This window comes from Gallinula chloropus, assembly GCF_964237585.1.
Source record: "Gallinula chloropus genome assembly, chromosome: 1".
Classification (NCBI taxonomy): domain Eukaryota; kingdom Metazoa; phylum Chordata; class Aves; order Gruiformes; family Rallidae; genus Gallinula; species Gallinula chloropus.
In genome coordinates, this window is record NC_140085.1 from 58184391 (window position 1) to 58207938 (window position 23548).

Genomic DNA, 23548 nt, shown 5'->3' on the forward strand with positions numbered 1-23548 from the left:
TGTTGAGGCTTCACCTCAAATACTGTGCTCAGTTTTGGGCCCCTCACTACAAGAAAGACATTGAGGCCACGGAGCATGCCCAGAGAAAGGCAACGAAGCTGGTGAAGGGTCTGGAACACAAGTCTTATGAGGAGTGGCTGAGAGAACTAGGGCTATTTAATCTGGAGAAGAGGAGGTTCAGGGGAGACCTTACTGTTTTCTACAACTACCTGAAAGGAGGTTGTGGTGAGCTGGGAGTCAGCCTCTTCTCGCAGATGACTAGCCATATGATGAGAAGTAACAGCTGCAAGTTGCGCCAGGGGAGGTTCATGTTAGAAATTAGGAGAAATTTCTTCTCAGAAAGAGTGGCTAGGCTGTGGAACAGGTTGCCCAGGGAGGTGGTGAAGTTTCCATCCCTCAGGGTGTTCAAGGAAAGGTTGGATGAGATACTTTGGGACATGGTTTAGTTAGTAATATAAGTGGTAAGGGGACAGTTGGACTAGATGATCTTGGAAGTCTTTTCTAACCTTAATGATTCTGTGATTATGATTAGCAGTAGATCAGGTCCAGGAACAAATTAGGAGACATTTCTGGTTTTTATTTTTTTCCATTATATTTAGCTTTGTTTTTGTTTTTTCCTCTCCCATTAGCTGCATAGGCAACTAAAACTGAAAAACAACAGCAAACCTTTCCCACCTTTACCTCCTAGTTTGCATAGATTTAGAACTTTTTAATATTTACCCATAAGGAAACCTCTACCATCTGGTAAGCATACTTTGGTCAGACACTCTGGTCCCAGTAGTCAGGACGTCTTGGAAAAATTCCTAGTTCTTTAAAAAAAACCAAAATCTTTTGTTTGTGCCAGGATAGTTTTGGGGCCAGATGCTTATCTGAATTACCCTGGTGCAAATAACTACTTCCAATACTAGTTGAAAACCAAAAGCTGTAAGTTTTTCCCTTTATTTGCTTCAAAATAATGCTATAATTAAATAGACGGAGATGATTAAAATACCATCAAAAATCTGAAGGGGAACAGGATCTTTATTTTAACTCAGAGTAAGAAACCAAAGACTTAAATTCCCTTCTCTTTCATAAAAACAAGTGCTAAAGTGGGTTTCCCGAGAGTTTGAACATTTAAATATCAGGAACCTGGATCAGAACTTCCTTCCTCCTTCCTCATCTCAGTATGAGATATAGAAACACACTTTTCTTCCAAAACAGTCATTATTCCAAAGGATAAAATTAATAATTTTGTACATGGATTGTACATCTACTAGGACTCTTAGGAGAGCTTCTCCCACACTTCTAAACTGCTGCACTCAGTAGCTTCATTGCCTTCACTGCACTTGTGTTAATAGACTCAGTTTTCAGGTTTTGGTATTTTATGACATAAAATTTCACAATCAGGAATTATTTCTGTTCTGCCTGTTTGCTTCAGTTCACTGAAGTTTCCAGACAAAAATGTGAGAGACACAAAGAAACAATTAGGAAAAATGTTTATAGCCTTCAGGAGAATTGTTCATTTTTTATCCCTTTTGTTGGAAAACAGATCTTTTCTCCCATATGGCACCTCAGACAGAGTTTTTGGCACTCAGACTGCTATTTGCAACATATTCCTAAGTGTTAATGCACCTTTTTTTTTTTTCTTTCCCCTCAGCTGCTTTTTTTAGTCCTCTGTTGTGTCTAAGCAATCACTGTTTGTTATGAACTCGAGGTGGGGTTTTTTTTCCCTTTTTCAGCTGTACTAGAATCCAGATGAGAACATGCTAACAGCTTCTCTTTGCAGGGTGTTTTTTTTTCTTTTCTTTTTTTTTTCTATCAGAATGGGAACTATTTGTAAGAAGCAGTTCATCTGGTAAATTGAGCTTGTATTTTCTTTTTTTACTACCACAAAAGACAGGATATAGAAAGAAGTGGGACTGAATTGCCAGAGCAGTGTTACAGAAGAGCATTTTTCTTTTGGAATGCCCTGCCATACTTTGGAAGTGAGCATGTATGGTGGCACACTGGATTACCTCTAAAGAGGCAAAGCAGATAAATTACTTTAGCTCAAACTATTTCTCAAGCCTGAAGGTAGCAATTCCACAGCCACTGCAGAGTAATCAGGTGTAAGGAGGGGGACAGAAACTAACAAAGCAAAGCATGACTCAAATGCTTTTAGTAGTCCCAAACTATTTTACAATTTTAAATATTTCAAAGTTAATCAAAGACCACTGAATTATATAAAAAAAAAAAGTATGCCTTCAAAAGGTCCTTGATCATACCCTAATTTGGAAATTTATCTAAAGTAGTCTTACTGATGGCACTTTGAGACAATAGCCATGAAAACAAAACACTGTTGGTATTGATGTTTAAGAAATCCTATTCAGAGCTATTCAAAATTTAATTAAAATCAGTTACCACCATTTGCCCTAAGATGAAAATAGGGTTTTGTGGTCCGACCCTGCCTCTGTTCCTGTTTTCCCATCAAGTCCCTGCCCTACTCTGCTACAAGTAGTCAGTGAGTCAGAAGAGAGGAACAAAATACAGATTATAGCCAAGAAAGAAATAATAACTTTGGTGTTAGTTCAGTTACCATTTGGCTATATCTGTCCTCATGCATAGCTAAGAAATTGGAGCTAATATGATTCAGTTAGATGGAAAGGAAACACTGTGTAGTTAATGACTAAGCAGTTGTCTGTAGTCTCTGAGATATTTATAATCCCTTTCCTTTAGTTTCTGTATTAGCACATAAAATAATCTTCTCAGATCTAAAGACATTAAAAAGATAAATCAAGACAGAGAAAGAAAAATGTGTTAATCCAAGCAGATGAAATAAATCAGAGAAATACTCAGAGTTACCATGATGGCAAAGTAAAACTATCACAGTTGTGAGCTGAGCCTAGGTCTCCATGACTTCTCATTGTTCAGCTGTAAATATTGCAATTTTATTTTTCTTCTTTGGCCCTTTATAATTTTACATAAAAAGTAATCTTGTGGCCATCAGAAAATTCCGCCCCCCCCCCCACCCCCAGATCAAATGCTCATCATCCATTCAATTATAAAGCAGTTTCTGTAAAGAAACTCATTTTAATTTATATCTCCTGCTATATTTTTGCTAACTTTTTATAAACAAGCATTTCCCATGCTGTAAAATCATACTGATTTGATAATTTCAGCTTGACATGCATAAATTAGGACCTATTTAATACCTGGTATGTATTTTAAGTCTCTGTAGCCAAATACTGTGTCTAATAGTCTGGTAAAGGCAGATGAGTATAAACCAGAAACTTTCTGGATGAGTTAAGAAAATTAAAACCAAAACATCTCAGAATCATCTTCTGTTTGTATTAAAAAAAATAATCTTCCAATTACATCTTATAAATCTATCAATTCTTTCCCAAAATTCATAAGTACATGCTTATTTTGAATACATACCAAAGGCTTAAACATAAATGAATGTGCATGGCATGTCAGTGATAGTTGTTGATAGAGTGCATGAGGTTGTAGAGAATTGGCACAGATACTGCTGCAGCACCTTGGAGTTGTCCCTGTTTCTGAGTTTAGTTGTCTACCTTCAGCATACCCCACATTTGCCACTACAATGTCAAGGTTCCTCCACCCAAGACGCTCAGGAGTGTAAGGAGAAGACAAATGTGGAGGCAGACTTCACTGCCAGTAAACAAGTTTCATACTGAGAGGATGCGAAGTCACGGCAGTGTGGAAGGAATGTTGTCGGGAAAAAACAAAGAGGAGTGTTTTTCAGCATAGTTGTAAACCTAGGGACAGAAAACAGAAGACTAATTGAATTAAGTCTTGTACAACTTTCTAATGGAATTTCCACAATCACTTGATTTTTTTAAGATTGAAAAGGACATCTGGAATTGCATAGCTTTGTAAAATAACTCCAATTTTCGGTTTGTAAGATGAAGAGGAGCTTTATGCTTTAAAAATAATGATATCAGAAAAACTCTGTTATAGGATGGGAAAGAGATTTTAAGGCTGGAAAGGATAAAAATACATCAATCCTTTCCATTTCATAGAGGGCTGGACAGAAAAGCTATGACCTTTAGTAAAGCAATTTTAAAAAAAAAATGACAAGGGTGGGAAAAATGCTTCTAGTGCAGCCAGGTCCATTGGGAGGCAAGAAGAGACTGAGAGATGTCAGAGAGCCATAGCATAGATCAATATCATCTGGATTCAGGAAGGCAGGAGAGAATAGAGAAAATAGAGATGAAGAGCACGAACCAATAAAATTTACTCTCACATGAATAATTTTCACTGAACTTTCACTTAAAGAACCCAACAGTTCACACAAAATTATATTTCCTATTTGTTCTTCTTTTTTGAAAAAATATTTTTTAAGTGCTAGAGTAGAAAAGAATGAACTCTAATGGGACCTATGACGATGGGTGTGGAGACACATAATCTCTACCATTATTACATGCAGGTTTTCAGTGTGAAGACTGGTTTCTGAGTTGTGTGCATCTTGAAAGGCCAAAAACCAAGTTCATTTCAGAAGATGTACTTTCAAATTAGCCTGTTTTATATGGGTGTTATCAGTCTATTCAATGTATTTGATTATTCAGTTTCATTTTTCAAAATTTTGTGAAAAATTTTTCATATTAGTGGAAGAATGTCAGAGATACTGTACTTATAACATCTCATAATTGTTATTCTTCCTGTTTTATATTAAAAAATAAGAAAATTAGAAGGAAGTAGAAAAAAAATTCTAGCCTTTTAGCATTTTCAAGTCAATTTACCTTGATTCTGGTCAAAAAATGGGAAAAGTTTGTAATTGTTTTTGGACAGGATTCATTTTCATGATCGATCATGTTTAGTGACATTTTAGATATTATTTGGTATCAGAGACATCTGAAATCAGGGGTTATGGGATCTTATGTGATAAATAGCCTTCGGAAGTGTCATCTGGTGGCCCAGTATTACTATTATTCTTCATGGCAAAAAACATCTATAAAACTCAATATTAAATTATTCTAAAATTGAGGCATCTGGTTTAAGATAACCAGTGTAGGAGTATTTATAGTCAGTAGACCTGTCTCCAGAGAGCTATTCATTTTATACTAGGTTAAGTAAGTGCCAAAGAGAGATGGCAATCTCTCAGGGTACCTCCTTTACAAGAGGCTGTAATGGAAACTGGATGACTAGCTGAGACAAGACTTCCAGTGTTGAGAGGACTGATTGAGTGGCCAGTATACTATGTTGGGTTTTTTGTCTGTTAGTTCAATTTCCTCCCACACCTCCACCCCAAAAGAAAACAGTGTTTTAAACTGAAGATGCTTGTCTCTATACTTTAAAAAAGAAAATAAAATAAAAGCAATACTTACTGCCAGTTCTGCCAGTTTGGTCTTTCACTAATTTCAATTCATTGTACAAAAACGTGAGTATCAGTGTTTGAAAGACTGTCCATTCTACTGTAACATTTTATGCCTGGCTTTTATTTCACAGGCGCTGACATTTTGCCCTAATGATTTTAATCTACATATCTACAAGGAACAGTACACTGACTAATTAATGTTCTATGTTATTAAACTCACTTTTCTTCCTAAATTCCTTCCTTGTTCTAAGAGTTGTCTAAAATAGTAAAGAAGCTTGTCTCAACTAAAAAAAAAAAAAAAAGAAAAAGGTTTTAATGTTCTCACAAATCAAGCATCAAGTTTTTAAAGATCTTTTATCTTTATTGAGTTAGTCCTACTCACCAGTAGTACAATCCGTGGGTCAGAGGTGTATGTACTTAGTGTGAATACCAAATTGCTGAATGCATAAAAGCTTGATTCCAAAATGGTTAAAGCTTCCTACCATGGAAAACTAGTGTCTAATTCCAGCAATAAGAGTCTGTCCATAACGGAACCTGACCCTTTGTCCTTTCACAATTCACATACAGCTGCCTTGCCCAAACTCTCATTAGCTTTGCCCAGCGTTCATTACAGAGTATGTGCTGGGGTCTGCAGTGGATAGCAGGGAGGCAAAATACAGTTTTGAGCTAATGTTCAGCTTCCTAGCTTGGGGGTTTTTTTGTTTGTTTTTTGGGTTGTTTGAGGATTTTTCCCCTCTCATTTGTTATTTGGAATAAGGCTACCACCTACTGGCCACAAGTTTTTTTGTGAAATTATTGCAAAAATATATTTCTTTTCAGAGCCATTTATTTCTTCTCTATTGATTAAAATAACCTAACTTCATACCTTTCCTGTGATTTCATGTCATTCTGGGCATGTGGTTTTGAACAATGTTCTTTTTGTTTTAAACCTATATGTATCAATAAAGGCAAAAAATTGGGGCAAATATTAAGCAGGACGTTAACTGTTCTTCCTTTAGCATTCTTCACTTATTAATTAGGATTATCTGAACTCTACTGACTGATAAAAAATGTCTGAGCACAAATTTAGATATCTGGACTGAAAAACCTCAGGTTTTGCCTACTGAAAGCCTAAAAACCAAAGAATATATTGAGACATATAATGTAGACAGGAAAACATCAACTTTTGTACACTGCCACTGAAATATATCATGTAAGACCCGTTTTTGTAAACATGGGGATCGATTCAGGCTGCTATACTTGTAGATACATAGCACAAAGTTCAAAGGACCTATGGAATTGGCTTCAGAAGATCAGAAAGACTGGCAGCAAATACGAAAAAGATGTGACATAAATAGTCAAATAATTTTTTATAACCTTTACTCATGTCATACAGCCAACTAGAAAATCCGGAGTTTGGGGCAGAGTCGTGGTGCTTGTAGGGTTTGGGATTTTTTCAATAAAATTGGTAGACTGCTAGGTATAGTTACTAATTTTGTCACCTTAAGCAAGGGAAAACTGAACCTTTGGCAAAAAATAAGACAAATAAAATCACCGTTGCAGTGAATAAGGAGACTGAAGACTAATCCTGCACTTCCTTCAGGCAAAAAACAGAATGGAAGATTTCATATTTTCTCTCAAGTAAGTTTTTATTGCATTGAAGGCTGTGTATGAAACTGCTTTCACTGCAATATAGAGACCAGATGTTTTGGAAAGCTTTGGTCATATCCAACAGTAATGTGTTTTACTAGGCCTAGCAGCTCATAGGGTGCAGTGGTTTAGATTTGTGATCAAAACAATGACATGCTGATCTTGTAGCTATTGCTGACCAGCGTTTGCACAGCACTGAGGCCTTCTGTGCTTCTCACTTTTTCCTCCCTGTTGAATAGATTGGGTGGAGAGGGAACACAACCAGGAAGATGACCCTAACTAAGCAAAGAGAGAGTCCATGCCATATAGCATCATGGTCAGCAACAAAATGGGAAAAGAAGGGTTTTAACTATCTGTTGCTCAGGAACTGATGGGGCACTGGCCTGCCCATGGAAGTGTTGTGACTGATTGTCTTTCATCCTTTGCTTCGCTTTCTTTCTCTCTTCTTCCACTCATCCTGCACTCCTTAATCCTTTTTAATTAATATATGACCCCCAAATTTGCTTGCTTTTACTCTTCCTTTCCTCTTCCCCTGTCCACTGCCGGGGGGGGTGGGGTGGGGAAAGAATGTGCAAGTGTGGTGCTTAGCAGCCTACCCCCATTTAACCACAACTGGAGACAACTAAAAAAGATACACAAAAATTTTAGAAGTATTGTGGGCCATGCAAGAATCTCTTTTAGGAAGAAAGCAATTTACTGAACAATCAGCTGCCCACCAGTGCAACAGAACTTTAGATAATGGAGCAATGCACTATAGCCATGTAACATTAGTTTCAAAAGGAAACAGAAGGACTCATTTTGACTGTTTGTCAAAAAAAAACTCCACAAACCCTCTTAAAAAAGTGGATAATGATGCTGGTTTTCATTGTCTAAGGGTTAACATCATTATAGATTTAAAACAAAAGTTAAAGCCACCATGCTTAATAATATCCAAAAATGATTCGTATTACAAGGCACAATTAAATTGTGAAAATAGTGGCCATGTGATTGAGAAGGAATGAACAGTTTTTAGAAAACTGACAGTATTATGTGTAACTAAGCTGTTCGATATTATCATAACTAAGATAGGATTCCTTACCGTAATAAAAAACTATGGAATTAAAATAGTACAATCTTCTTAGTTATTTTAACTGAACTTTCCACTGGATGAAGCTTCCTCTTCAGTAGCATAGCTTAAACCCTTTCCTCTATTCTCAGTGGAACTCGAGCCCCTGTCCCACCCTACTTAGGTGCACCAGGAAAATTATACCTGCTGTATATAGTAAAATTAAATTATTCTATGCTTTTGACTCAAAAATTAATCAAACTAGAACAAATAAAGAAAAAAGAACACTTTTTATCTTTTTTAGGCAATGATTTTACAGCAAAAAAAAAAAAAAGCTTAATTTTAAAAAAATTAAATCTAAGCCCTTCCAGATTTCAGTAGGTAGGGGGAGAGTCACAATCTGGATATTGAACCAAATTTAACAGCTAGCCCCTATTCTTGCAAAAGGCAGCACCCAGGCCCATAAGCAGACATTCTCACATGCTGGGTACAGCTACAAATTGTGTCTTCCTAACACAGTCTCACTAGAAACAGCAAGCAAGAGAACAAGATCCTATCCCACCTTGTACATGTTGCAGCCTTTGTGAATACACACTATGTCCAACATTTTCCTTACACCACTGTTGAGATCTCTTCCTCCCTGGCACACTGGAATGGATCAGCAGCTCTAGACCATCAAAGGTGGTCTCCTGCCAACTGCATTCTCTCTGGCTTTTTAGACACCAGAGGAGATCTCTCTATCCAGTGTGAGAGGGGCAACTATGAAAAAGCCAATGCCATAGTTGTACCCACAGTGTGCTATTAGGCCCTGTCAAATAATGCAACAAAATATTTTCCCACCAAAAAAATGCTACTTGTATAGTGTTTGCACACTCCAATGGCCTATCTGATCTTGATGAATTTCAGGACAAACTGGCAGACAGGTTGACCACTTGGTTGTGACCATGTCACCTAGTTCAGAAAGACTTGCTGACTTGCTGGCATCCAGATGCCTGGTTAGAAGCCTCCATATGTCTCTCTTCAGCCAGTTCCCCAAAGTTTGGTGTTACCACACCTCAATTTCCCAAAATAATTGCTTAGTGGACACTAAGGATGCCTGATTATTCAGCTTGAGAGCCTATAGAAGCCAGCAAAAAATAAGCAAAGAGAGAAAAATAGCTCCAGAACAGAATATCTAGTTCTACAATAAAACAAACATCAACATAATTATTTGGGGTTTTTTTTTGTCCTAATATTTTTATAATATTTTAAATATTATTTTTATTCATAACTTTCTTGTACTCAAAATATTTGTCAGTGAGGGTACAGAAAGTACCTGCTGATCACAGAAACTATCAACATATATATCATGAACCCTGGCAACATATGAATTTTCACTGCAGTGCAAAATTAAGTTTAGCTCCTAAAATACATGGGTATATGACCACTTTTCCCCTTATGATTTTAAAGAAAAAATGAGGAGGAAAAAATAGTTAATAGCTGAAAGAAAGTCATCTTGCTACCAATATTTTGAAAGAGAAACAAATCAAATTCTACCAGTACATGTAACAGATAATCTATATGATAAATCTTGCTTTATATTTAGGAAAATATTTTGAAGTGTCTTATATCACCATGTACAAAATTCTGCCTTGTTTTATGTAGCAGAGATATATATATAAAGCTGAAGTGTATATTTAACAACACACTTGGGCCCTTTAAAAGAAACAACCAAACTTTAAAATTAAATAACTGAAGTAAATAAAGTGAGCTGAGCAGTACGGAAATTTCACATGTTTTCACGTGATTGGTACATTAAAACCTTAAGGGCCCACTGATGTCACTTGGTTCTAGGAAAGTAAAGGTTAACAATTAGCAAGACTGCAGTAAACGGCTCAATAGCTTTGCCTTTCTCCTAACTTCCACCAGATGGTGGTATGTTGCAAAAAAACTCACTCTTGAAAACCTTTTTTTCTACCCATTACCAAAAAAACATGGGAAATTCTGCATTAATAAAGTGACTTTAATTATGGTCTGTTCATTATTCTTTCACGTTAGATACCTTTATTTTCAACAGACTGAGTTGAATAGAGATCCACAGTTATTTTTTAAAAATATATTTCTGTCCCACTTCAGCAGCGATTTGCTACGGTGTTTTCGTCTATCATCTTAGCAGTTTACTAGTTTCATTTTACTCTCAGTGCAGGAAGATTCACCCTGATCCTGAAAGAATTTCCTCAGCCAACAGGTGAGTGTGTGCACAAAGCCATGTCAGCATCCCCAGCACCTTCTAGAACTGAATAACTTGGTGAAAAACGTTGAATTTTGAAGGGTATGGGGTTTTTCTTGCAAGTGCTATGGGTATTGGTGGCGGGGGTGATGTGACTTCTGATCTTTCAAGCTTTATTCTAGGTAGATAATACTGTTACATTTCATGCCCAAGTATTGTAGTATTGAATTAGAATCTGTATAAGGAGGCATTTAAAATGCTCACAAGTTTAAAAATAAAAGGCTGAAGGGCTCCCAGTCAAAAACCTTTTTATTCTCATCTGAGAATACAGTGATTTTTCTTCTATTGGGAAACGGTTATTTCATCATCTGAACTGAATGGAAGCTGTATGTTACTGGTTTTAACAAGGGAAAAACTTAAAAGGCAAAATATAATGCTGTTGTCTATGCTTTATTCACTGCATATCTCCAGGCAATGCCTTGATATGCATTCACAAATAAAAGGGTCCAACTTGCTAATCCTTACGTTCCAGAGGCTGAGTTTGGGGCCCCTGGGAATATGACGCTTAACACAAGTCCTGACACTCCACCCTAAGCTGTGTGGATGTGAAAAGTAGGCTTCAAGCCTGGAGCACAGGACTGTTTTCTAATTATCCTCTGTTCATGCCCAAGTCTCAGAAGCTAAAAGTAATTAAAACAGATATTCTACCCTTTGGTCCCAAATATGAAACAGCCCAAACTCCCAGCCCCGTTATCCATACTCTGCAGAATTATTCTCTGCCATGCTGACTGCTGCCTCCTAAGTTACCTGCTCATCGTTAATGCTGATGATCTTTAAGACCCCTGATCATGAACACAGTTCATCACTTGGTGCCCTCACCCTGGGTTACAAATTGGCAGATGTGACATGGGTACATGCTGAACTGGCAGTGTCCTTTATGAAAGCTTCCTGCATTGCCAGTAATCTCCTTGAGTCCACAGCAGGAACTAATTTATGTCACCCAAAAAAGATGAAGGGGAAATGCATGGTTTTGTCTGTTAAAGTCAAGAGCTCCCCATGGGTTGGGAAACTGATGGAGAACAAGTCATGGAAACCTTTGTAATTTACTCATAACTTTGCTTAAAATTGAATATGGGCCTGAAACATCTTTAGAGAATGGAATTTGATGAAAAACCTGCAAATAATTTTCAAGTACCAGGTTATGGTTTACATGCTGGCTCAGTTGGTAGGTGTTCAGCTTGAAATATTTGGTGGGGGTGGGAAAGGCGGGGGGAACACCAGTATGTAGAAAGTACCATTTTCTAAAAGGCAATCTTGCTTAATATGGTACAAATCAGGCAACTGTTGGAAACTTTACAAAAACAGATTCCCAGCTTTACCACAGGTCAAATTGTTTCTGGTTGTAAGAATAAGACACCGTGTTGCTCACTCAGTTTCTGTAAAACAAGGAAAAGAGCATTATCCTTAGAGTCTCTCCCTCTTTCTTTCTTCCTTGTCTTCTCTCCAGAATGTTCATCAACTCAACATTATCTCATTATTTTGCTAAAGATTTAAAGAAAGAGTACACATCTGATAATAATATTCCAAAAATTTGGAATACAGCTGCAAATTTTATAGCTACAGTCTCCAGTTCCAAAATTAAATCAAATCCTGAACTTTCTATTGATAGTGTATAAAAGCTGATAAAAATATCAATAGTAATCACAAACACTTTTGAAAGGAAAAATGTGATTGCCAGCTAAAAACTTCAATAACATATTATTTGCTAGTAACAGAATTACAAATGTAAAGTTGATCTCTCTTAGACTCATGATTCACCCAGGAACAATGGATAATCCGTAAAACGAAAGAGCAAGCCATACCCATGCCACTGATAACAAAGTTCAAGAAGGATGAATAGTTTGTTTGTACAGATACATTACTCAAAGTACATAAACTCCAACACATTCACAAATATTTAGTGAATCAAGACCTAAATATTGTAATATATGCAGTATCCAGTCACACTGTAAACCAGCTTCACTTTTAGGGATGTTTTAAAGCTTTCCTGTCATTTTTTTTCAGTAACAAAAATTTCCAAGCCAACATATAAATAAGCTTGTTCTTAATCTCTCTGTGGCAGTAGCAGTCTCATAGAACATACACTTTGAAACAAAAATTTAATCTTTAACAATTTTTCAACACTCTTCCTTTTTTTTTTGTTTCAACACTCTCTTATGTAAATTGCCTTTGAGGCTTTCTTTAGCTGCAGGTAAGTAATGCACTCACAGCAACATGCTAGTTTTTTTGCTCAGATCTGTGAATCTCATTTTAAATAAACATATTGCTAAAATTTTATTTTGTGGGTCATGTTATTCTGAAATGCTATTTATTTGCATTTTTGCTTTTTCAAATATTTCCTAAATCTCTGATAGTCCTCTCAATAAACATTTCACATGGCACTGGGAAAAATGTTTTCTGTGACACCAGATACTGGGACCAGTAACGTGATTATTACTTCAAATCTTACTTTCATCTTTTCACCTTTGTTTCAGGGAACTAGCTCTTTTGCTGTCTCCTTTTTTTGTCTTGTGATGATCACTGTGTATGAAGAAACTCATTATAGGCTCAAACCAAGATTCACCTGGCATCTTTGTAACACTTGAGGTGGAAATGTCCAGTCTGGTGTAGATGGTTTGTTTATAGATGGATAATTCCTGATGCAGGATTTCTCTCCTGAAGTTCCTCTCTATTATGCGTGGAAGAAGTCTGTGTAACTATCTTAGCTCTAGATACCTGACTTTCATATTGTTACAGCTACATGCAATGAATTCCACAAGAAAAATCCTTAACACTTGCCAGCCCAAAACTGTGCAGGATTGAACTTGGTGACCTGGGTGGTGTCTTCTACTTTTACTGTCTTTTGTGTCACTTCACATCAAATTTCCTGCACTTTCAACTCTGTGGTAACTCTAATTTTACAATCCATGCAACAATCAGGGTGGTTTTAAGGAATTATAGAGGAAACCCCACTTTGCTGAGAAGTAATTGTGTCCTGTAATTTAGATTGGGACAAGTATCTAGAGACCAGTTAAAAAAACAAGTGCAGTAGGATGCCCATGAATCAGTTACTCTTCTCAAAAGAGAAGATTGGATTCTGGCTTACCCTGAGGGCTCTGGGCTTGTTCAGCCTGGAGAAGAGAAGGCTGCAGGGGGACCTCATTGCAGCCTTCCAGTACCTGAAGGGAACATACAAACAGGAGGGGAATCAACTTTTTAAAAGGGTAGATAATGGCAGGACAAGGGGGAATGGATTAAAACTAAAGGAAGGAAGGTTTAGATTAGATGTTAGGGGGAAGTTTTTTACAGAGAGAGTGGTGAGGTTCTGGAACAGTCTGTCCAGGGAGGTGGTGGATGCCCCATCCCTGGAGGTGTTCAAGGCCAGGTTGGATGGGGCCCTGGACAACCTTGTGTAGATCCAGGCTGAAGGTTGGTGGTCCTGCCTGTGGCAGTGGGGTTGGAGGTCTATGACCCTTGGGGTCCCTTCCAACCCATGCCATTCTATGATTCTATAATGATCTGCTGCTGCTGACTGGGTGCTACTGCAATAGGAAAATTGAAATACTAGTTCTCACAAGTTTGATTTCTGTAATCCCAGGAGGACAGGTAAGAGCCTGTTCTTGGAAGAGGGCATAAGCTGCTTCTACTCGGTCAAAAAGGAAGTAATTTTAAAGGGCAACAACATCTTTTTAAGATGTTTATGTCATAGGACATAAACTTATGTATATGTATAGGAGCAACATCATCTATCTGTCTCTGTGTCCCTCTTTTCTTCATTTAGCTTTAAGAGCAGCTATTTATTCCATTTTTTTCTTTGTTACCTACCTATTATATCCGATCATCATTTCCAACTTCCAGAAGGCTGCCCTCGTATCTTTGCAATATCTGAGGGTTTTTTATTATATGTCTACTGCTGTCTATGAAGACTGAGTTTTCTCTATCGACAACATCTTTTCCTCTCCCCCACTCCAAATCACATGTTCAGTTCAGGTCCAGTGTGAATTGATTTTGTGAATGTCAGAAGGTGACCATCGGGTTTCCTACCCATTTGTAAAGCTCACATCCACACTAGATGAGATCAGGTATGGGTCATTGTCATTGTGAGAATGACAATGAGAATTATGAAACTAGAGGCACTTTTTTATTTATGAAACAATCATAGATATTCATTTTTTTGGCCAGAGAAATCAAGTAACAGCTCTGAGAAGACCTTCTTGTGATGACATACAGCTTAACAGAGTTATGACATGGCACGTTATGTGCAGTGTCTTCATATACAAGTGTGTGCTTGTGTTTATGTGTTCCTCCTATACATTAGTAAAAGAAAAGACTGTCCATTTATTTGACCTTTTCACTGTTGCCAAACCCTTTCAACTGGTTGCACAGAAATGTATGGTTTTATCAAGGTTTAGTTTTTGGCATTATCAGTCTGAATGTACATCTATAATGGCGAATCTGAGCAATCCTTTCTCATCCACACCTGTTGGCAAACACATTTCCTTGGTAGAAGCTTAGCTAAGGAAGATGAGTCAGAGAGACTTTCAGTATTCTCAAAGGGGCAGATGCACTTCTAGCAGAAAAGCACTGAAGTGCTTAAGTGAACAGAAATCAGGTTTACAAGCACCATGCCTCAGATATTTTAACACTCACTCTATCTAAATAAAGACTTTACTTTTCACAGTAAATGTCAGCTCCTTCTTTCACATTTAGACATGCCTTGGGAAGTGGTGCAAATAGTACATTATGTGTCTTCACACACTACTGAAAGCTGCTAATAAGGAATCAAAAAAGTTTTAGCACAGCACATCTTCTTCTTACTGCCTTGATGAATGCTCAGAAGAGATTTTATTTGTAATCTATAAGTCACAGAAACATGAATTTCGTGACTAGGTCAGAGAACCACACACTGAAGTAGGCTGTCTGATTTGCCACAATTATGCTAGATAAATGAAGAATTTTATTTTATTTTATTTTTATTTTTCCCCCAAGACTTCCAGATTACTTTATTTAAGACACTATAAATTTCTGGAGTTATCTGTGAAGCCTGTGTGATAGAAACTACAGTTCCAAATGCCACTCCTTGATCTTACACTGACTGACAGGGAGGTTTCCCCGAGATTCAGATGTTTCTCATAGGTGCTTTTTTATTTTATTTTATCCTGGAAAATTTCAGTTTCTGGACAGAGTGAGTGGGTTCTCAACAGATATTTTACTGTTCTTTTTCTGTGTCATTAACATTAAAAGGAAACTTGATTTAGAGTGCTGACTATGCAGAAATTATGTGGGTTTGAAGTCTGAAGACTTGCACGTTTTACTAAAGTGGATGGATTGGGGTTTTATGCAACCACACACACTCATTTTGTTGTGTTGTTCTTTTCACCCAAGCAACAGGTGATAGGACAAGGGGCAATGGCCACAAGTTGTGCCAGGGCAGGTTCATATTAGACATTAGGAGAAAATTCTTCACCGAAAGGGTTGTTGGGCATTGGAACAGGCTACCCAGGGAGGGGGTTGAGTCACTGACCCTGGGTGTATTTAAAAGATGGGTGGATGAGGTGCTCAGGGATATGGTTTAGTAGGAACAGGTACAGTTTGACTTGGTGATCTCAAAGGTCTTTTCCAACCTAGTGATTCTGTGATTTGACCAATTGTAAGAGCATCCTGCCTGAAGTGCAGCAACACACAAGTATTTAACAAAGATATATTCCTTAGACTGCTCAAAGAGTAATTTCCTTGCTTTATTTTAGTAGTAAATATTTACTTAGATAGAAAGGAGAAAGTGAGAAACAGACCACATTTAAACCCTCTAAACAAATGTGAATTTTCTCTTTTGTGGAATAGGGAATTACTTCCAATCTTTCTGTCTCTCTGTCTTTTTTTCTTCGTGAGTATGAAGGATGCAAACAGGTGGCTAGCTGAATGTCACCTTTTTCAAAAGGAATGTTTTGCCACACTTCTTAAGGATTATCAGAGCATGAATCATACAGAGGATTAGGTCAGAATTCTGAGTAAACTCCATGCCAACATTCCAAACAATAGATCTGAATTCTGAAAGTGAAGATACTGGTTTTTATAATATATGCCTCTTGGACTAGTATGACAAAAAGAGACATTAACAAATCTAGATTTAGGACCTAGTGGGGAGCAAAGTAATCTGTGTAATTACAGACTGCTGTGATTTTTTTATTAGAATTTAAGATTTTCAATGGAATATTTAACTGGATACATATGAAGCGGGATAAAATTCAGTTCATATATAATTCAATATTTTATCTAATAACCTTTTATTATTACATGTGAAATAGACTATATGTACCTTATTTTTATTTCACTAATACTTGATTCAGCCCTATCAGGGAACTTCCTAAGTGAACCACTGTAAATAGCAGCACAAGAATTTGAAGTAGGACAAGAAATTAGTGTTATGATGGATGAGTAGATAAGTGATGGCAAATATCAAGGAACATTAAATTCCTAAAGATTCACTCTTTTTTGAATAATTTCATAAATAGTAATAAATGGTCTCACCACAGTGGAAAAAATAATAATCCCGAAGCAGGGGAAAGAACACAATGAAGCTAAGCAATGTACAATCTATCAATGTATACACACCTACGAATGTTTTTTGTTACCTTCCAAGAATGAAATGAGCTTCTGCTTTATGACAAGGCCTTCTCCTTGGAGCTAAGTTTTCTTCTGTTCTTTCACACAGCCCTTGAAAGGCCTTCCTTGTCTCCTGCACGGACGCCACGATGTCCTCAGTGCGAGAAAATGGTGCTGATTTGCTTGAAACACAGACCCAAACCACCAGCCTTCTCAAACCTGGGCAGATTGGTGTTGATAACCCCAAACAGCAATCTACTGTATTTCTGCCCTACTCAGTGCTGATATTCCTGGCTCCGCACAGCTTGCTGAATGATTGAATTTACTCTGAATTATGTCATTCCTCACCCTTCCCACCCACTTTCACCTTTTCCTGATCAGCTCTCTGTAGTTGTTCAAGTTTCAACTTAAAACCTCTCCATTTGAAGCCTCTGCTTCAAGATGCTTTTCTTGATTCAAGTGTTGGGAATGGAGACCAGATGGTTGCCCTTACTATCCTCTGCTGGGAACTCCCTATTTTTCAGAATATCCTGTATCTTTTGGTTCACATATCCTATGTACACTTCAGTCCTCAAACAGCATGAAACTAGCAAGACTTGAGTCTATTTCTCCCTGACTCCAAATGCATATGGTCCATTCCTCACCCAGGTCTGACAGTCTGCTTGGAGCGAGACAGAAGGAATAGAGTCAACATCTTCCCACATTTTCTCATTAAGTCCCTTATGTGTCTATATTTTGTTTCCAACTTGCTTGTTCCCTTTCAGTTCAACTCTTAACACAGAAATCTGTAAAACCACCAAGGTAAGTGGAGTTACATGTAACAGTTATAAGAAAAAAAAAACAAATTATAATGTTCATAACTTATTCTTCACAGCAGGGTCTTGGAATAGTAACTTAACTCCACTATAATGAATGAAACTGTCTGCAGTAAATGGAAACTTTTAAGAGAATGGAAGTTAAGTATTCACCAAGGATTTCAGCTTCAAAAGCAGTTGCAATCTTAGTACTTCAGTGCCTTCTGCATATTAAAGACAATCATTTAGGAATTTGTGTCATTGTTGTGTATTTCTGCAGAAAATGGCAAGCATACTATGGTACCATAATATTCTGCAGTTGCATATCCCTGTAATAAATAGACTTCATTTGCTGTAAATTTCAGAATAATTAGAATAAACTTTTCATTTGTGGATACATACAGATATAGCTTTACCCATGTGGTGCTGTTTTCTGATTTCTTCTTTTTGAATAGAACAAAAGGCATGGTGTCTGTTCCAAACAGCTCTTTATTTAAAAGATCATTAAATAAGATACCAAAACACAACAGCTGCAGTATATGGCTTGTGCAACTACCCTAAGGATTTGGTAGTACACAAATATAACCAAGAGAATTCATTCATGCAAGAACTATTAGGTAAACTATTTCTAAGACCTTTTCTATACCTGCTATAAAATACGAAATCTGTATTTTATTTTTTTTGGGGGGAGGAGGATGATTGGTTTTTAACCATAGGGATTATTCATTTAATCAACTAGATTGTTTCTTGCATCCTAATAAAAGGCCTTGCTATATTAGATTCTAGGAACTCTTGTCTTTGAATACATACAAACAATTTCATTTTGAAAAACAAGTTTGGAGGAACCACATTATTCATTCCATACAAAACAATTCCCAAGTCATATTTCTCTGTGACAACTTTCTTTGGGAAAATAATGCACAATATAACAAATACTAGCTTTTTTGTTGGGGGGTTGTGTGTATCCGTGTGTATGTAGACATTTATTTTGGACCTTAAATATTTATAGGACGAAAAAGTCTTGCATTCTAAAATATTGGATTACAAAAATCTGTTGGGCGGCTTGGATTTTTGAATAATAATCAAAAAAAGCTGCATTAATGATGTCAAGATTGTCTTTTAGGATGTTTCCTGTCTATCCTCCAGATCAGATTCACTGACGTAAAGCCAGCAGTTTTTCATTCACATACTGTTAACACTTTGTTAAGCAGCTTAGACACTACATCTGGACAGAGGTCCTCTTGCTGCTGGCAGTCATTTATGAAAGCAATTTGTAGACTATCTGAGAACCTCCTTATGCACACATAAGAGAAGCACATTCCTACAGCTGGACTTCAAGAGTAAAATAGAAAATGGTTCTAGGGTAATACTGCACTGTAACTTTTGAGGCAAAACAGACTGGTACTTGACCCACTGGGAGTTCAAACATAGAAATGTTATTCCTTCATAACTCAAGTTCAGTTATCTATAGTCCCATCTTTTCCTTCTCTATGAGGGGATGTGAGAAGTCTCCTGAGACTACAGCTCTACAGTCTCATCTACTTCAAAAAAACAAGTTTTAATCACGCAACTAATAGCTCCTGGGGCTTTGTTTCATAAGAGCTGACACCCCTCCAAAAATTTCTGTGTGGCTCCCATGCTATTTCCCCACATTGCCACTTCAGAGGAATCATTTGTCCAGACAAAGCTGGACTGCTAACAGGGTACCAGAAAGATATTTCTAGTCTAGTGTCTGATTATTGCATCTGTCAGACCCATCCAAGTATGTTGGATTTGACAGGTTTTGAAATCCGATCATCATTCTCAATGTGACACCTGCTGGATTCAAGAGACTGGATGAGAATCTCAATTTTCAGTAGCAATGAATGGAAACAAACAAATACGTTTTAGCTCCTTTTGTTGACAAAGCTTAAAAATGTGATTCAGATGCTCTCTGGCAGTCCAATAACTCAAGGGAAATAAAAATCATGTGATGTCTAGTTATTACTGTATTTAGAAGTCAGGGCTATCTATCTATCTATCTATCTATCTATCTATCTATCTATCTATCTATCTATCTATCTATCTACCTACCTACCTACCTACCTACCTATCATCTATCTATTATCATTCTGCAGGTTTTTGCAGTCTCACTCACAAATTCAGAATGCTTGAATTTGATATCAATGAAAATATCATTACCCAGGTTCTTCATGAAGATCAATTCTTCCCTCCTCTTTCTTTGCTTCCTGGACAGCAAAGTATAAGCTCTGTCTCTATCATTAGGACACCTAAGTCAGTATATTTTATTCTATGGGTTCCCTGCAACTCTTGTTTTATGACTGCCTTCAGGCAGTCTGCTATTTTGGGTATGGAGAAAATGAGTGATCAGTCTGGAACCATGGGGATTTTCCGAAGAACCTGCTCCCCTCTCTGCCCTTCTACACTCAAGTATTATAGGGGATGGCTTGCTTTGTCAATTTGGTGTTGCATACCGCAAACAGGCAACTAATCTTTGGGGAAAAGAATAAAACTCAAGACCAAACCATCGTGTCTCCATTGTGTAGGGTAGGATGTATAGCCACAATCTTACACCGTAAAATTAAACCCCGTTTTATCTGTAAAGACGTTTCATCCACTCTGTTCACACCACAGCCACTAAACTTAAACTCTTAGTCAAAACATAGAACAAAGTTTAGACTTGTAATAGAAAAGACGGAAACCAGCAAATTTTATCATATACCACAAGCAAGACTCAAGAAAGCTGAAGACTTATTTTATCACCACATTCAACCTTGAGAGCTGTAACTAATATATTTTAGTGTTTCTTTTAAAGAAAAGTAGCAAATATATGCTGCAGAGATGATAAAATTATTCAATTCTCTATGTTTTCCCTTTCTTGTATGGGGCATTTGTATGACTACGTATAGCTACTAAAATATATATAAAAACAAATTGAATCTCAGTTACAATTAATTCTACATTAGAAATAACTGAGACGTTTCTGCAATTGCTTTCTCTGACTATATCAAATATTTTAGGAGTATGAGAAATAATTAAGCATAAAGTTTCTGAATAATTGGTATGATTATTCATCTATGAACTTTGCAAAGAGACCAGCAATGGAACATGTAGGAAAAAATACGCTCCTCTGTGGAGACAGACTGCAAATGTCTCAGTAATTGCCTTTTTAAAAACAAAACTGTCCATAACAAGAGGCAGTTCTTTAAGTCAGAGTAGCAATGTGATTTACATGATTTTCAGATTGTTTTTAAACTTGTGGCAAGTACGAGCTGCAGAAAAGAGAAAGGGGAGGGGAAGGGAGAGGAGGAGAGGGAAAGGGAAGGGAAGGGAAGGGAAGGGAAGGGAAGGGAAGGGAAGGGAAGGGAAGGGAAGGGAAGGGAAGGGAAGGGAAGGGAAGGGAAGGGAAGGGAAGGGAAGGGAAGGGAAGGGAAGGGAAGGGAAGGGAAGGGAAGGGAAGGGAAGGGAAGGGAAGGGAAGGGAAGGGAAGGGAAGGGAAGGGAAGGGAAGGGAAGGGAAGGGAAGGGAAGGGAAGGGAAGGGAAGGGAAGGGAAGGGAAGGGAAGGGAAGGGAAGGGAAGGGAAGGGAAGGGAAGGGAAGATAAGGGAAGGGAAGGGAAGGGAAGGGAAGGGAAGGGAAGGGAAGGGAAGGGAAGGGAAGGGAAGGGAAGGGAAGGGAAGGGAAGGGAAGGGAAGGGAAGGGAAGGGAAGGGAAGGGAAGGGAAGGGGGAAGGAAGGGGGAAGGAAGGGGAAGAAAGAGAGAGAAAGAGAAAGAAAGAAAGAAAGAAAGAAAGAAAGAAAGAAAGAAAGAAAGAAAGAAAGAAAGAAAGAAAGAAAGAAAGAAAGAAAGAAAGAAAGAAAGAAAGAAAGAAAGAAAGAAAGAAAGAAAGAAAGAAAGAAAGAAAGAAAGAAAGAAAGAAAAGAAAGAAAGAAAGAAAGAAAGAAAGAAAGAAAGAAAGAAAGAAAGAGAGAAAGAGAGAGAGAAAAAGAGAAAGAGAGAGAGAAAGAGAGAAAGAAAGAAAGAGAGAAAGAGAGAAAGAAAGAAAGAGAGAAAGAAAGAAAGAAAGAGAGAAAGAAAGAAAGAAAGAAAGAAAGAAAGAAAGAAAGAAAGAAAGAAAGAAAGAAAGAAAGAAAGAAAGAAAGAAAGAAAGAAAGAAAGAAAGAAAGAAAGAAAGAAAGAAAGAAAGAAAGAAAGAAAGAAAGAAAGAAAGAAAGAAAGAAAGAAAGAAAGAAAGAAAGAAAGAAATGTCTGAATTTACAGATCTTTACATACTGCGAGGGCCTTCTCTAGCTAGGACTTCTATCAGCACCCACTGCTGCTGTATTTGCAGCAATGATTTTGTAGTAACTGCACATCTAGGACCAAGGCAGGTATGCCACTGAGAGAATGTGCAGATTAGAAACAAATATGCATAAACCTGCCTATTAATTTTTTTTCTGACATCATCCAAAAGGGAGGACTAAAGAGAGGCTACAATTCCACAGCAGTGAAGTCATTAGGAGGTAGTGACAGCTAGAAGTGAGAGATTTCAAGAAAATAAGCAACCCCAAGACATCAAAATATCCCTTAGCATCTATGTCTATCTGGCTTAATTGTACAGTTTAAGCATGTTTTATAACATTTTAATGGTGCTACACTTGTTTTGCACCAGTGACCAATAAACTGAAACACCAGCAGCATTGGCTTTCATATCTTTACCAACCTTGTTACAATTATGGATACGGTTTCCTCACCCACTGAGACCTGCCTCTCACTCCTCCTGACGTTCCTCAGACAGCTCCCTGAACACCTCCATCAGAGGCTGGGAAACAACTGAACTTCCTGCCATACTTTAAGCTCTGCCTCCTCCAGCGACACATGGCAGCTGACCATGAGTGGATTCACAGCGTGCTGAGGAAATGGGTTATTTTAAGTCATTTTCAGTCTGGATAATCCATTAACTCTGCACTGTGAGGTGCACATACGCAGTCACAGGGTAAGTCCCACTTGAGTGTAGAGCACTGGATGAGGGTGGAATCATCATCATTTGAGGTCTCTGCCATCATCCTGAATATCTAAATCGCTTCCAAAATAACAGATGGAAGGGTGCTTTTTTTTTTCAGGAACTTTAACATTCTTTATCAGATGACAACCAATTACCTTACCATACTTCTTTTTATTTTTTTTTTAATCTTATGCTATTAAAATGAACATGAGAGGGCATGAACATATGAGGTCAACCTGTTCCTTTTTGGTTTATTCTTTTGTTTTCCCCAGGAAACTGTGATCCTAAGTTTATCTTCTTTTTTTCTTCATATATTGCTACCAGAGAATTTTGGAACAAACTCTGCTCTTTTCTTTTTTCAAACCAAAAGCTAATTTAGAATTTAAAGTGTCTATAACAGGACTAAGGAGCTTGTAGGTTTGTTGGAAAGAGGAACATTTCTTATCCAACTGAGAGCCTATTGTGTCTCCAGTCTAATTCTACAAGTTTCATTAAAAAAAATCAAGGGTATAAATATACTAGAACCTTATTTAAGCAAAGCCCTTAAGCACATTAAGCGTTTAAAACATTGAGACCTAATGTGCTTAAGTGCTCTGCTGTATTCGAGTCATGATTATTATTACAGCACCCTCAGTTCTATCTTGTGAGTGCATGCATTTAGTGTCTATTGGGTAAATTATATTATTAATATTTGCAGTGAGAAAAGAAAATATAATTATCTTTAACACAGTTGAAAATACCTTTTACTACAAAAAATCCCCATGCAACAAGGTTGGGATAGTCATTGGTATGGGTATGTTTTTCCCATGCATCTCTGTGTGTGTGTTAAACAAACATTTGCAGAAAATCTGACCTGTGAGATTTGGAAATCTGGGAGGGGTTTCATTCTGGTGATTTGTTGGAACAGCATTGCCTTGAGGAAATACCACAAGCAGAAAACAGGTAGGTT